The sequence below is a fragment of the Cyprinodon tularosa genome, unplaced genomic scaffold, assembly GCF_016077235.1.
Source record: "Cyprinodon tularosa strain WSP-4 unplaced genomic scaffold, ASM1607723v1 ctg390, whole genome shotgun sequence".
In the NCBI taxonomy this organism is placed as follows: Eukaryota; Metazoa; Chordata; class Actinopteri; order Cyprinodontiformes; family Cyprinodontidae; genus Cyprinodon; species Cyprinodon tularosa.
Genome location: NW_024039108.1, coordinates 574,923 through 587,875, shown reverse-complemented (window position 1 = coordinate 587,875; position 12,953 = coordinate 574,923).

Sequence of the window (12,953 nt, the reverse complement as noted above, 5' to 3'; positions counted from 1 at the left end):
AAGCATTTATTTCACTTATTTAAACCTAAAAAATGCTTTGTGTAAAATTGCTGCCAAGATAAAATACATGATACCTTTATTCATCCTTATTGATCATTTAAAGTTGATGCTGAAAGAGAAAAAGGAAAATATTGAATTAAGTTTTTTTTTCGTGACTATCACTCTTTCATACATTGACCCCCCCACGAAAAAAGCATAAAGTCTGTAAAATTGATTTTATTTCAAAGAAAGTGTCATTCAATTGATAAGGTTCTTAATAAGATTATTAAACTGGAAAAACTATCTAGAAGTAAGTGAATTTCTTAAATTAATAATTCAAGCTGGCTTGTATAAATAAATTAAATCCTATACATCTTTCAGGGAAATCCAATGTGGAGTACCACAGGGGTCAACATTAGGGCAAAACGTATTTATAACATGTATCAAATATACACTGAAAAAATAATGCAACAACTGTTGGCATTTACTTTATTATATTCGGTTATTGTACAACTGTTTTATTACCTACCTTGCTAACGTGAAATAATTGTGTTAAAGTAACTAAATATGCTTAAGTACATGTCAAAAGCGGTTGCATTATTTTTTTCAGTGTATCTTTAAATTATCAAAATTAGTTAAAATCATCTTGTTTGCAGATGACATTGATACTGTATATACACTGAATATATATGGAGATTTTTTTTCTTCTGGGTAAGGTGTCTGGCAGATTTAGGAAATTATTAAAACAAAAATATGTAAAACATTTTTAAATAAATAAAAAAATCACCAAACCTGAAAAGATCAAACTTTTTGGAAAACATAAAACTGAATGTGATTAGAACTAAATTACAAAACAATAAAAAATGAAATCCACAAAATCTCTTAGAAAATCTTATATATATTAAAAATACCGCTAATAACAATAACCTTATGTAGTTAATTACATTTAAGATTCTGATTATTAAAACAAACAAACAAAAGAACAAAACAATCATTCCAACCAAAAAGTAATATTAATGTGTGACATATTAAAGCAACATTTGTAAAGAACACAGTTGAAAACTGCTTTGAAAAGCATTTTGTAATTGCATATTTTAAAATAAATTGCTAAAGAGGAATTGTAAATTGTTTTCAGACCCTCTTTTTTTAATGGAGATTGAAAAACTCGAATAAATAAATCTGACAATACCTTTTCTTATCAAACACTTTATTAGGTAATTTCCTTTTTCGATTTGCATTTTCAAATCCTTTTTGAAAAAGGATTTAATGACAGCCGTCATGGTGGTGCTTAGGTTAAGCTGTCTACCATAGAAAGAACTGGTTGTGTCCAAAGAGCAACTTTGATTGGACTAACTTGTTTTTAGTGTTTAGGGGCCAGGAGGGTCACATGGATGCTGAATGGAGAGAAAAAAAAATAAATGCAAGGTTATTTTTTTTTTAATTATTATTAATTACCTTTTTAAATGCTGAATAGCAAAATGTATGTCTGAATTCTAATTCTTTGAAATCTCCATTTACACTGCAAAAAGTATCTAGAAATAAGTAAAAAAAAATCTTAAATTAAGTGCATTTACCCTTAATTTGAGTAGGTAAATAACATGATTTGTCAATGGAATGATTATTTTTACTCTTAAGATAAGAAAATAAGCACCTGATATAAGACATTGCAATAATTTTTTCTTATTTCAAATATAAAATGTCTTGTCTCATTGGCAAAATGTCTACCTTACCTCCCCAATTCAAGAAAAAGTGCACTTATATTAAGAAAGAATGACTTATTTAGATTTTAATTTTTTGCAGTGTAGAAATAGGATTTGAAAATACATTCAAAAATTGCAGTAATTTAGTAATTATTAAGAGATTGAATGTACAGTTTCTCTTTCATAACTTAGTTTAAATACTTTTAAATACTACTTTTTAGTGACTCTTGAGTGAGTTAAAGAAATACTCCACAAAATAAGTAAGGCAACATATAAATTCAGAAAGAAAACCATACAGGACTGATTTTAGTCATCATTTGATGGAAAGCTGAAGCTTTGAAAAACGTCTCAAATCAGAAAAAAAGGCTTTCAGATTTATTTATCTTTTTTCCAAATTTTTTTCTTTTTAATTTTTTTATCTAAAATAGCTTTATTTTTCAAATGTCTGTTTTTCAGAATGAGTTTTATGAATTGCAATTTTTTAAATTGTGTTTTATTGATTACATTTTCACATTCACTCCCAGGCTTTCCTCTTGAGTGAGGAGGAGCATTTCTATTGGTCGCCGCGGAGGTTAGCGCCAATATTTTTACTCGTCAATAGGCGCCTCAAGAGAGAAAGTGTTTGTTTTTGGCTTGAGGTAAAGATAATGTGATCTTTAAAATACAGTTTGAAATGAATACAGTTCACATGAAAAAGAGAAATAAAAAAAATAAAATAAAAATCTGTAAAAGAAGTTTGAAAAAAAAATATTTAGCACACTTACTCTCAAAACCTTTTCTTTGATTTAAAAAAAAAAAAACAAAGAAAAGATTTCCAAATTGTTTTTTTTCAGTTTTCATTGATTTTATGAAAACATAAAGAGAACATAAAGTAGTTGTAAATATTCATTCATTCATTCATTCATGTTAACATTTTCTTTGCTGCAACAACAGGGGAACTAAATTCACTCCAAGCCAGAAACACTGGAAAAAACAATCTACAAATAAGTAAAAAAAAATAATAATAAATTAAATGTATTTACCCTTAATTTGAGTAGGTAAATGAGATAGATTGCCAATGGAATTAGTATTTTTACTCTTAAAATAAGATATTTAAATAAAATGCACTGGAAATAAGACAATGCAATTTCGTTTTCTTATTTTAACAATTGAAATCAATCAGTCAGTAATCTTAATCTGCAGGGTTTGGACTTTTGTTTAACAACATTTATCTTCTAAGCACCATTACACTGGAAAAAAATCAAAATCTAGATAAGTCATTTTTTCTTAAAATAAGCGCATTTGTTCTTGAATTGAGGAGGTAAAAGAGACCTTTAGCCAACGGAACAAGACGATTTCCATTTCAAATAAGAAAACACAATTGGATTGTCTTATTTCCAGTGCATTTTATCTAATTATCTTATTTTAAGAGTTGAAATACTCATTCCATCGGCAAACTATCGCATTTACCTACTCAAATTAAGGATAAATACACTTAATTTAAGAAATGTATTAATTATTTTTAGATAGTTTTTCCAGTGTGAATACAGGAACAATTTCATCGCTGTTATATTTTGTTCTCATTTTCCTTGTTAACAACACGTGTTATCTTCAGGCCCTCTCAGAAGGCACTTCTGCTGAATCCTATAGACAGACAAGTAAAATGTACAAGACTCTATAGAAATGCTGAAATATGGACTGTCAATTATAAAGTGCATTTAAAGTGCAATCAGTTTATTCAGTTGAATTTCCCAATAGGCTCCATTATAAAAATAGGAAAATGTTCAGGAGTCACAAAAATAAACGCATGATGTAAAAAGGCTGATGAAGATTCTCAGTCATCCAGTCATAGTCCTTCCGTAAAGGTAAAAAAAAACAATCCCATTATAGACAGGTTTCAGGTATTACAGGAGACAATCCCCCCTTTAACGACCGACCTCAGAATCATAGACAGGTTTCAGATATTACAGGCTAACAATGAAACCAAACGACCCGCTCGTCGGTTTCCATTTGCATGTTTCCAAGCAATACAAGGCCTTGTCTATATCACTGTGGATCCAGACATTTGAATTGAGAAAGCTTCCTGGAGGGGAAGCGAAACGTCTTCAAACCTTGGAAACCAAGTCCTGTGGATTTCTTTTTTTTTTTTTTTTAAAAACCTTTACGGAATGATGCAAAAATATTTTTTAGATCGATTTACTGTAGCTTCATGTTTACACATGTTAAAGAATAGTCCAGTCAGCTACAATTTATCAATGGATCATTATTTATACCTAAAACGAATATGTTCACGGTGATTTAATGAATTTAGCGTTAATCACTAAAAAAATAAAAACAATACATTTCCGTCATGATCACTGAGTCTGGGAGCGGCCATTTTTGCTCAAATATAGTAACCCCTCCCTCCTGCCATCTTCCAGCAGTGACGTCACGGTGCGGTAAGCCTAGCGCCATATTCTCCGCTTTACAAGCAAAATCAATGGGAACTACTAGACACATCTGCAATCAACAACTATTATTAAAGATTTCCAGAGAACTTCACCATTGAAATTCACCAGAGCTTTGGTGAAACTGACAATGCCCACGTGCATGGCAGTTGGATGTTGGAATACATCGGGTAAAAGGGGGAAAAAAATTAGTTATTTCATATTTCTGATTCCTGATCCTCCACAGACGGGTTGGTCGTTGGATCGCCAACTTGAAGAAGGAGGATTTGCCATCGAATTTCTGGCCAGAGAAAAAACACGTAATATGTAGCCAACATTTGGAAGAAGAATGTTTTCAAGATGACTTGGATAATAGCGCGTTGTGACAAACACCAGATACAGCACTGGGACTTGATCAACAGCCGATATCGCACCGTGACGTCACAAACCAGTAGGTGGCAGTAGTGTTCTTTGACAAATGCCTCCAGTAAAGCACATTCAAGTAAAAATTACTCTTAAAAAAATACTTATCAGTTATTGAACAGTATATAATAATTTCATATTTAAAGTACTTTCAGAAGTTATGACAGGTTTTATTATCCTAGAGTTGTTTTAAATTTTTTTTTAAATGATAAAAAAATCCTGATTATGTCATTTTAGGCATCAGTAAATGATTGAATGAATCCAGGAAAATAGTAGTTTGTAAAATTTTCCACCGAGTCTCATCTTAGAAGAATTTCTGTTTAAAAGTCCGTGCTTTTAGAGCAAAGTCTCCCCCTAAATGTTAAATGATTCCTGGGACAAATATGTTTGCTGTTGTTCAGAGATGATTCATGAGATTAAAGCTTTCTGTTCGTTTCTCTACACATTTACCTTGGGGATTAATTGCTTCAATGTAAATCTGGTTGTAATCTTATTAAGATGTTTTTGTTCTCTGCCAGTTAAATAGCAAACTGTGGCTTGTGGTTAAATTTGAGGCAACAACAAACAAGCTGCTGCAGCTGTTAATCTGTGTTAGTCCATTAAAACCGCATCAGTCCAAACACGAGGCAAAAACTGAGCAGAATCAGCGGGAACGCTTTGGATGGGGATTTAACAACGAGAAAAACAGACATATTAACATCAGTTGACCAGTGAGGAAAGAAAAATGAAACAGAAGTGAAACATTAACAGTGGGAATAAGAAAAGCTTTTAGAAAATAAACAGGCAGCCAACAAATAAGATCAATTTTCAGTGAAATAAATAACAAAAAAAATCAATGAAACTGATTTTTCTCAAAATGGATCCTAACCTAGCCCATTGGTTTAGACGTTTGGAGGACATATGGACCCCCTATTTCATCATTCTGCTTCATTCTATCTCTATTCTCCTACTCTGCAGAATCTGTTAGTTCAATCTCTAACGTTCTGCTCTCTCTGCTTTTTCTCATAGTAGCTTCATCTGGTCTGTTCCTGTTTGGCTGTGACTCCATCCTGGTGAGAAATATCAGCTGTGCTGCTTCTATCAACACCTTTGTTTCTAGATGTTGGAGATCTGCCTGTTTTTCAGTGTAGTCCTGTTTCTCTGACTGTGACTGGCTGGATGTGCTCTCTTCATCCTCTGACATGGGAGCTGACTCGGAGCTCGTCTGCCTGGCTGTGTTTCCTGGACGGGGCCGCCTTTTGCAGTCTTAGACAGTCTAGACAGATTTTATTTGTCGTTTTGTTTACACAAGTGTAAAACAAAAAGAAATTTCGTTTGAAACAGCTCTCTGGACAATTTCCTCTTTTTTTAAAGTGCAGCCTTGAAAAATAGTAATAAATAAATAAATCAATAAATACATATATAAAAACAGTCATATGTTTATATGACTGTTTTTAGTCATATAAACATAGGGGTCATTGATGATGTCACGGGCTCGGGACTCGCAGCGCTGGGATGAAATGTCTTTAATGGAGGGAAGAGGAGCCCCCATGATCCTAAAAGGGAGTTTTTCCTCTCCACTGTCGCTACAAGCATGCTTAATGTGAGCGATTGCCTTCAAGTCAATGAGTCGATGCAATCAACTGGTTTTCGTTAGATAGAAAACTTTGAACCAATGTGACTGGATGATCTGGTGAACTGGAAAGTGCCTTAAGATGACGTGTTGTGAATTGGTGCTATAGAAATAAACTGAACTGAATTGAATTGAACCTTTAACTACATGTTGCTGCTTTTGCTTCATGTCTTTGGCAGCACTTCAAGTGTTTTATTTACCACCGCATTGCATCACTTTTTTTCGGTCTATCAGCAGTCCAGTGGATAAATAGAGATCAGTGGACAGGACACTCAGAAAAAACATAATAATCTGGGAGTTCTGTTTTTCCTGAAGCTCTGCTTTTATCTCACTTGGCTGCTCTCGCCCCATCAGGTCCTGCTGCACCAAATTTGCAGCTCTTTTTTTTACCTTACTGTTGTTTTTGTTACTTGATACATTTCCTTCCTTCCTTCCTTCCTTCCTTCCTTCCTTCCTTCCTTCCTTCCTTCCTTCCTTCCTTCCTTCCTTCCTTCCTTCCTTCCTTCCTTCCTTCCTTCCTTCCTTCCTTCCTTCCTTCCTTCCTTCCTTCCTTCCTTCCTTCCTTCCTTCCTTCCAGTGTTTTCGTTACTTCCAACCAACAGACTTCCAGTAGCTCCTGAGTCATAAGTGATGTTAAACTTTTCTCTCTGCTGACCATATTTCCTCACCTATGCCAGTTTGGTGTTCAATGCATTCCCAGTTTCCAAGACATGTCATTTTTTTATTCATCAATCAGTCAATCTTTACCATGTAAGGGAAAAGACATGTGATAAATGTTTAAGCTGTTTCGTAAGAGTCAGGGTTTGAATAAAGGTCCCCTCTTTAAAATTGTAAATAAAAAAGTCAGAGACGAATGGTCCAATATTTAATTCTCTCTCTGTCATTAAAATGATTGATTCAAAGCAAATGCACTCTCAACAGGTTTGACTACCATGTGTTTGCTGTTGGTAGGCACGGCAATCCATAATAAAAAAGACTGCTTTGTCATTTTATAATAGGAAAAATATGTTTTATTGAGGAGATAATTTAAAAAAATGACATAAACAAGTCACAAAAGAATGCGCAGCCTAGGGAATTAGAGTCCAAAAAGCAATTAGGTGTAGGACCATAAACGGGTCTGCACGCATACTTCAAACTGAAGAAAAAAAATGGAATAAAAATGGTCTTTGTTACTGAGATCCTTTATACACGTTTTCTGCTTTTCAAAGAGAAGTTGAGCTACATTCATGTTGAGTATTATTTAGAAAAGCTGAATATTAAATAAGAGCAGTAAAAATAAAAGTTGGATCTTAATTCTGAGGCAATTCATCGTTTTCCTCCTTGGTGCACAAAGCCCCAGTAACTGAGGCAGTTTGTTAAAATGCCAAATGTTGCTGCTTTTTTATTGACTGACAAATCCTTATTTGGCCTACAGACAAACACTGAACCATCTGTTGACAGAATTATACTAAACATTTTGTTAGCACATGCTTAACTCCACGCATGCCCTGTTGGAGCCTGATTTGAATGTCAGAATTTAAGTCTAAAGCATTTTCACCATTGTTATTTCACCAGCTTTAAAATAATGATATTGGAAGCACATGCTCCAGAATGTGCATCATTTCATTACCAAACATGGTCATTAGGGCCATACTGTATAATTTAGGCTTAGACTAATGGAGGACATAAGGACCCTTTTTTCATCATTCTGCTTCATTCTATCTTCATCCTCTGACATGGGAGCTGGCTCGGAGCTCGTCTGCCTGGCTGTGTGTTTCATGGACGTCCCCGCCTTTTACAGCTGCTTTTAGTATCTCTGCTTCTGCCTCCTTTAACCCCAGTCGGCCTCGGCAGATGGCCGCTCACACTGAGCCTGGTTTCTTCCTGTTAAAAGGGAGTTTTTCCTCTGTTCTTCCTGTTTCAATTGAATTGCATTGCTTTGCTATAGTTGTGTATCTTGCATATACATTTAAAAAGGTTTTTTTTTTACATTTATTGTTTAAATGTGTAACATCCTTTAACTGTAGCAGAATTCAAAGTTCTTGTAAATTCACATCTTTATGGCACCAGACACAAACAGTGAACAAAAAAACTTGTGTGGTGTGGAGGCTGCAGCGCCGCAGATTGGAAGAAGGTGATAAGAGTGGTGAGAACTGAAGAGCGGTTCATCGGGGCTCCTCTTCTCTCCATTAAAGACATTTCATCCCAGCGCTGCGTGTTCCAAGCCTGTGACATCATCAATGACCCCTCAGACCCCCACCATGGACTGTTCTCCCTGCTGCCCTCTGGGAAGAGGCTTTGCAGTATTCAATGCAGGACTAGCAGATTCTGCAACAGCTTTTTCTCCACTGCCATCAGACAGTTGAATATTGAAAACAACTCTAAATTGTGTCACAGACTGCATCAAACTGTCCATATCAACGCACTATCTTTTTCCCCCACAATGTTAACATTTGATCACTGCTGCGCTTAAAGAAATGGAAATGTCATTAAAGATGTGTAAAACGAAATTTCGTTCCTTATACGCTATGTTCATACAAATTGACAATAAAAGTTGTTTAAGTCTGGGTCAATGGGGAACTACAGTTGGCTGCTTGTTTTTATTTTTAGTTGTGGCAATGTGTTTAATGAAAAAGTGAACCAGGCTTTTGACTCATAATGAGGTTTTTATTTACCGACACTCAGGAATTCTGCAGTTAACTGGGTTTAGGGTTATTTTTTTTGACTCTTAAGTTCGCTACGGGGGCACCAGAGTCTAATATATATTGAGGAGTGTATTATTCAGATTTGTAGACTGAGTTTAGTAAAAGACTTTATTTGAAACCTTTAAAAAGTAATTATTTTATCAGCTGAGGAACATTTCAAGGATTAAAGGACTAATGCTTCACTAAATCTTGAGAAACTCGACCAAGCTTTTATCTTTAGTTACTTTGATCTCCACACGTCTGCAGAATGCTGACATCAGAATGCTGCTGCCAGTGTTCTCACTGAGAACAAGAAGAAAGAGCACATCAGCCCAGTTCTGAAGGTTCCACTGGTTACATGTAGCTCTGAGAATAAACTTTAAATACTTCTGTCAGTCTATAAATATGATTGGTTTATCTCTGGAGGGTGAGGCAGTGTCTGAGGTAGTCATAGAATCTGAACCGGGTTTAGACTGCTTTGACCCAGTTAAACTTTCAGAGGTAGCAAAACTATTGCCTTCATCTACTGTAAGCCTTCAACTTGTATGTTAGATCCAGTTCCAACCAGGTTATTTAAAGAGGTATTCCCTTTGAGCTCCTAATCCATTTCAGATGTGATTAACCTATCTCTGTTACAGGGATATGTACCAAAGGCTTTTAAGATGCTGTAATTAAACCTTTGCTTAAGAAACCATCTCTTGACCCAAGTGAATTGGTTAATTTTAGACCTATATCTAATCTTTTTTTTTATTTATCTAAAAGTCTTCAAAAAAGTGTGTGACCACTTACACCATAATCAACAGTTTTAGTTCATCATAGCACTAAAACAGCTCGGGTGAAGGTTGCTAATGATATTTTCATGGCCTCAGATAATGGACTTGTATCTGTGCTCGTCCTGTTGGATCTCAGTGCTGCATTTGATGCAGTTGATCATGATATTCTTTTAGAAAGACTTGAATATTTTGTTGGAATTAAGGGAACAGCACTAGACTGGTTTAAATCTTATCTATCTGATCGATTTCAGTTTGTTCACTTAATGACAAACTGATCAGGACCTGTCATTTAAATCCCATATCAAAGATGTTTCTAGAATTCCCTTCTTTCATCTGAGGAATGTTGCAAAAATTAGAAATCTCCTGTCCAGGGGTGATGCTGAGAAACTAGTCCATGCATTTGTTACTTCAAGGCTGGACTATTGTAATTCTTTACTATCAGGAAGTCCACAAACTGTAGTTAAAAGCCTTCAGCTGATCCAAAATGCTGCAGCCAGAGTTCTAATGAAAATTAAAAAGAGAGATCATATCTCTCATATCCTGGCTTCTCTTCATTGGCGTCCAGTTAAATCCAGAATAGAATTTAAAATCCTCTTTCTCACATATAAAGCCTTAAATGGCCAAGCTCCATCTGATATCAGAGATCTGATTGTTCCTAACAGAGCACTTGGCTCTCAATCTGCAGGTTTACTAGTGGTTCCTAGAATTTCTAAAAGTAGAATGGGAGGCAGATCTTTTAGTTATCAGGCTCCTCTCCTGTGGAACCAACTTTCAGTTTTAGTTTGTGAGGCAGACACCCTGTCTACTTTTAAGGCTAGGCTTAAAACTTTTCTTTTTGATAAAGCTTCTAGTTAGAGTGGCTCAGGTTATCCTGAGCTATCTCTATAGTTATGCTGCTATAGGCTTAGACTGCTGGAGGACATAGGGGACCGTTCTGCTTCATTCTAGCTCTATTCTCCAACTCTGTAGAATCTATTAGTTCAATCGCTAACGTTCTTTCTGTCTCTGCTTTTTCTCATAGTAGCTTCATCTGTTTTTTTTTTCTGTTTTGTTTTGACTCCATCCTGGAGAGAAATATCAGCTGTGCTGCTGCCACCTTTTATTTATAGATCTTGAAGCTTTGCCTGTTTTCCAGTGTACAGTAGTCCTGTTTCTCTGACTGTGACCAAAGGGCTCATTATGCTTGATGCATTAATATTCCGTGCAGAAAATGAGCAGAAAACAGGCCGTCATGGTGCTTGCACTATTTATACTCAGTGTGGCTTTCCCCTGTTCCACCAGGCTCCAGGTTCAACACAAAGAGCAAGCTGACAACACCACAGTACACGAGGAAGTAGAAAACACAGCTGTTTAAAACTTTACCAAAGCCTCTTCATGCCGTCCAAGAACAACAGTAATTTATGTCCTAGTGTTTTCTCACAATGTTTTGATAGTAATGATGTTTATGAGCTAAATCAAGGATGTCTCTAGATGTTTGTTTTGCAAATCCACACCAGCAGGAGCTGCTGCATGCTTGATAATTTTTGCACGTGGTTCCGTCCGCATAGTTACAAATTTTCCTAGGTGCTCTGTGCAGACAGAATTACTCCGCATAGGTAGTTTTCCTCTCCACTGTCACTACAAACATGCTTGGTGTGACTGATTGCTGCAGAGTCGATGAGTTGATGCAATCAGCTGGTTTTCCTTACATAGAAAACTTTGAACCAGTCTGACTGGATAATCTTTTTTTAATTGTTTCTGTAAAGTGCCTTGAGATTACATGTGGGCGCTATATAAATAAATTGAATTGAATTGATTGTTCCTAACAGAGCACTTCGCTCTCAATCTCCAGGATTACCAGAGGTTCCTAGAATTTCTAAAAGTAGAATGGGAGGCAGATCTCTCTCATGTGAAGAGGAGCCTGATAACTTTTGAGGGCAAACATTTATTTTCAATGTTCTAATAATTCTTTTGGCATCTAAATGTGAAAATACATACAAATTATTATTAAATTATCATCTGAGGCATCCAGATCCTGTTTTTCTTTGATCCATTTGAAGGAACTCAAATGTAGTGGTAGAAAATTGTAGATAGAGGCGGTGAAAGGTGTGAAAACATGATGTAATATTATTAGGCACAGATGTTCATGGAAAAGGTTAGCACAAAGACATGTACTGTAAGTATCTCCATGTGAAACGCTCTGTAAAATACAACAAAAATATGCTCCAAACTCAGTAGGTTTTATTGCTTTATGCGTTGAGCACTTTCAGGGTGACTGACATCTATACTAAAAGGGGAAACAGACTTTGCTGTGATCACAACCATTTCCCCAACAGTGGAGCGGTAAATGAAACCAGCTACAGTAGAGGAATTCACACACAAGGTCAGGCAGTTTGTTTCCAGGCTGAAGGACCATGATTGTCTTTGACCAGATAAAAAGCTGCAGGTTTGCATTACGTCCATCGTTGAATTTTGCTTTAGGTGTTTTTAATATGATCCATCCATCCATCCATCCATCCATCCATCCATCCATCCATCCATCCATCCATCCATCCATCCATCATTAATCCATCCATCCATCCATCCATCCATCCATCCATCCATCCATCCATCCATCCATCCATCCATCCATCCATCCATCCATCCATCCATCCATCCATCCATCCATCCATCATTAATCCATCCATCCATCCATCCATCATCCATCCATCCATCCGACCGTCCGTCCGTCCGTCCATCCATCCATCCATCCATCCGTCAATCCATCCATCCATCACGCTTAACCCAAGTGGGGTCGTAAGGGATGCTGGTGCCTATCTCTATCTGTCTACAGGCGAGAGGCGAGGTACACATTTTACAGGTTGCCATAGAATCCATTCATCCATGTGATTTTATTAAAGGTAAGAAATCACAGAAAGAACATCACTGTGGTGGTACTGGCTTGAAAACTCAGGTGGCATCAGTGTTTTCTGTGTTCATTTGTTTTGCTCTCTAGGTGCACGTGTGGGTTTTCTCCAGTTTCCTCCAATTGGTGATTCAAAATTACGTTTAATCTGATTTGCGTTTTTTGACTTAAAAAGAAAAAAAAAGGAGTATTTATGAAAAATAAAAGTATTACAAGATTTTTAGGGATCAATCGAATTATATTAATTCTTTCTTTCATTTGAGACCAAGACCAAAAATGATGAGAACATATCTGGACAAAGACCAGCGCCACTGACGCATAAATATTAAAATGGGAAACATGATCAAAAGTACTTATAGTCATCATCTTCTGGGGTTCAAGGAGATAGAAGCAGACATAGAAAAAGAATCAGAGATAACCAGCTCTGCAGGCGGCCCCGTCCAGGAAACACACAGCCAGGCAGATGAGCTTTGAGCCAGCTCCCATGTCAGAGGATGAAAGAGAGCACATACAG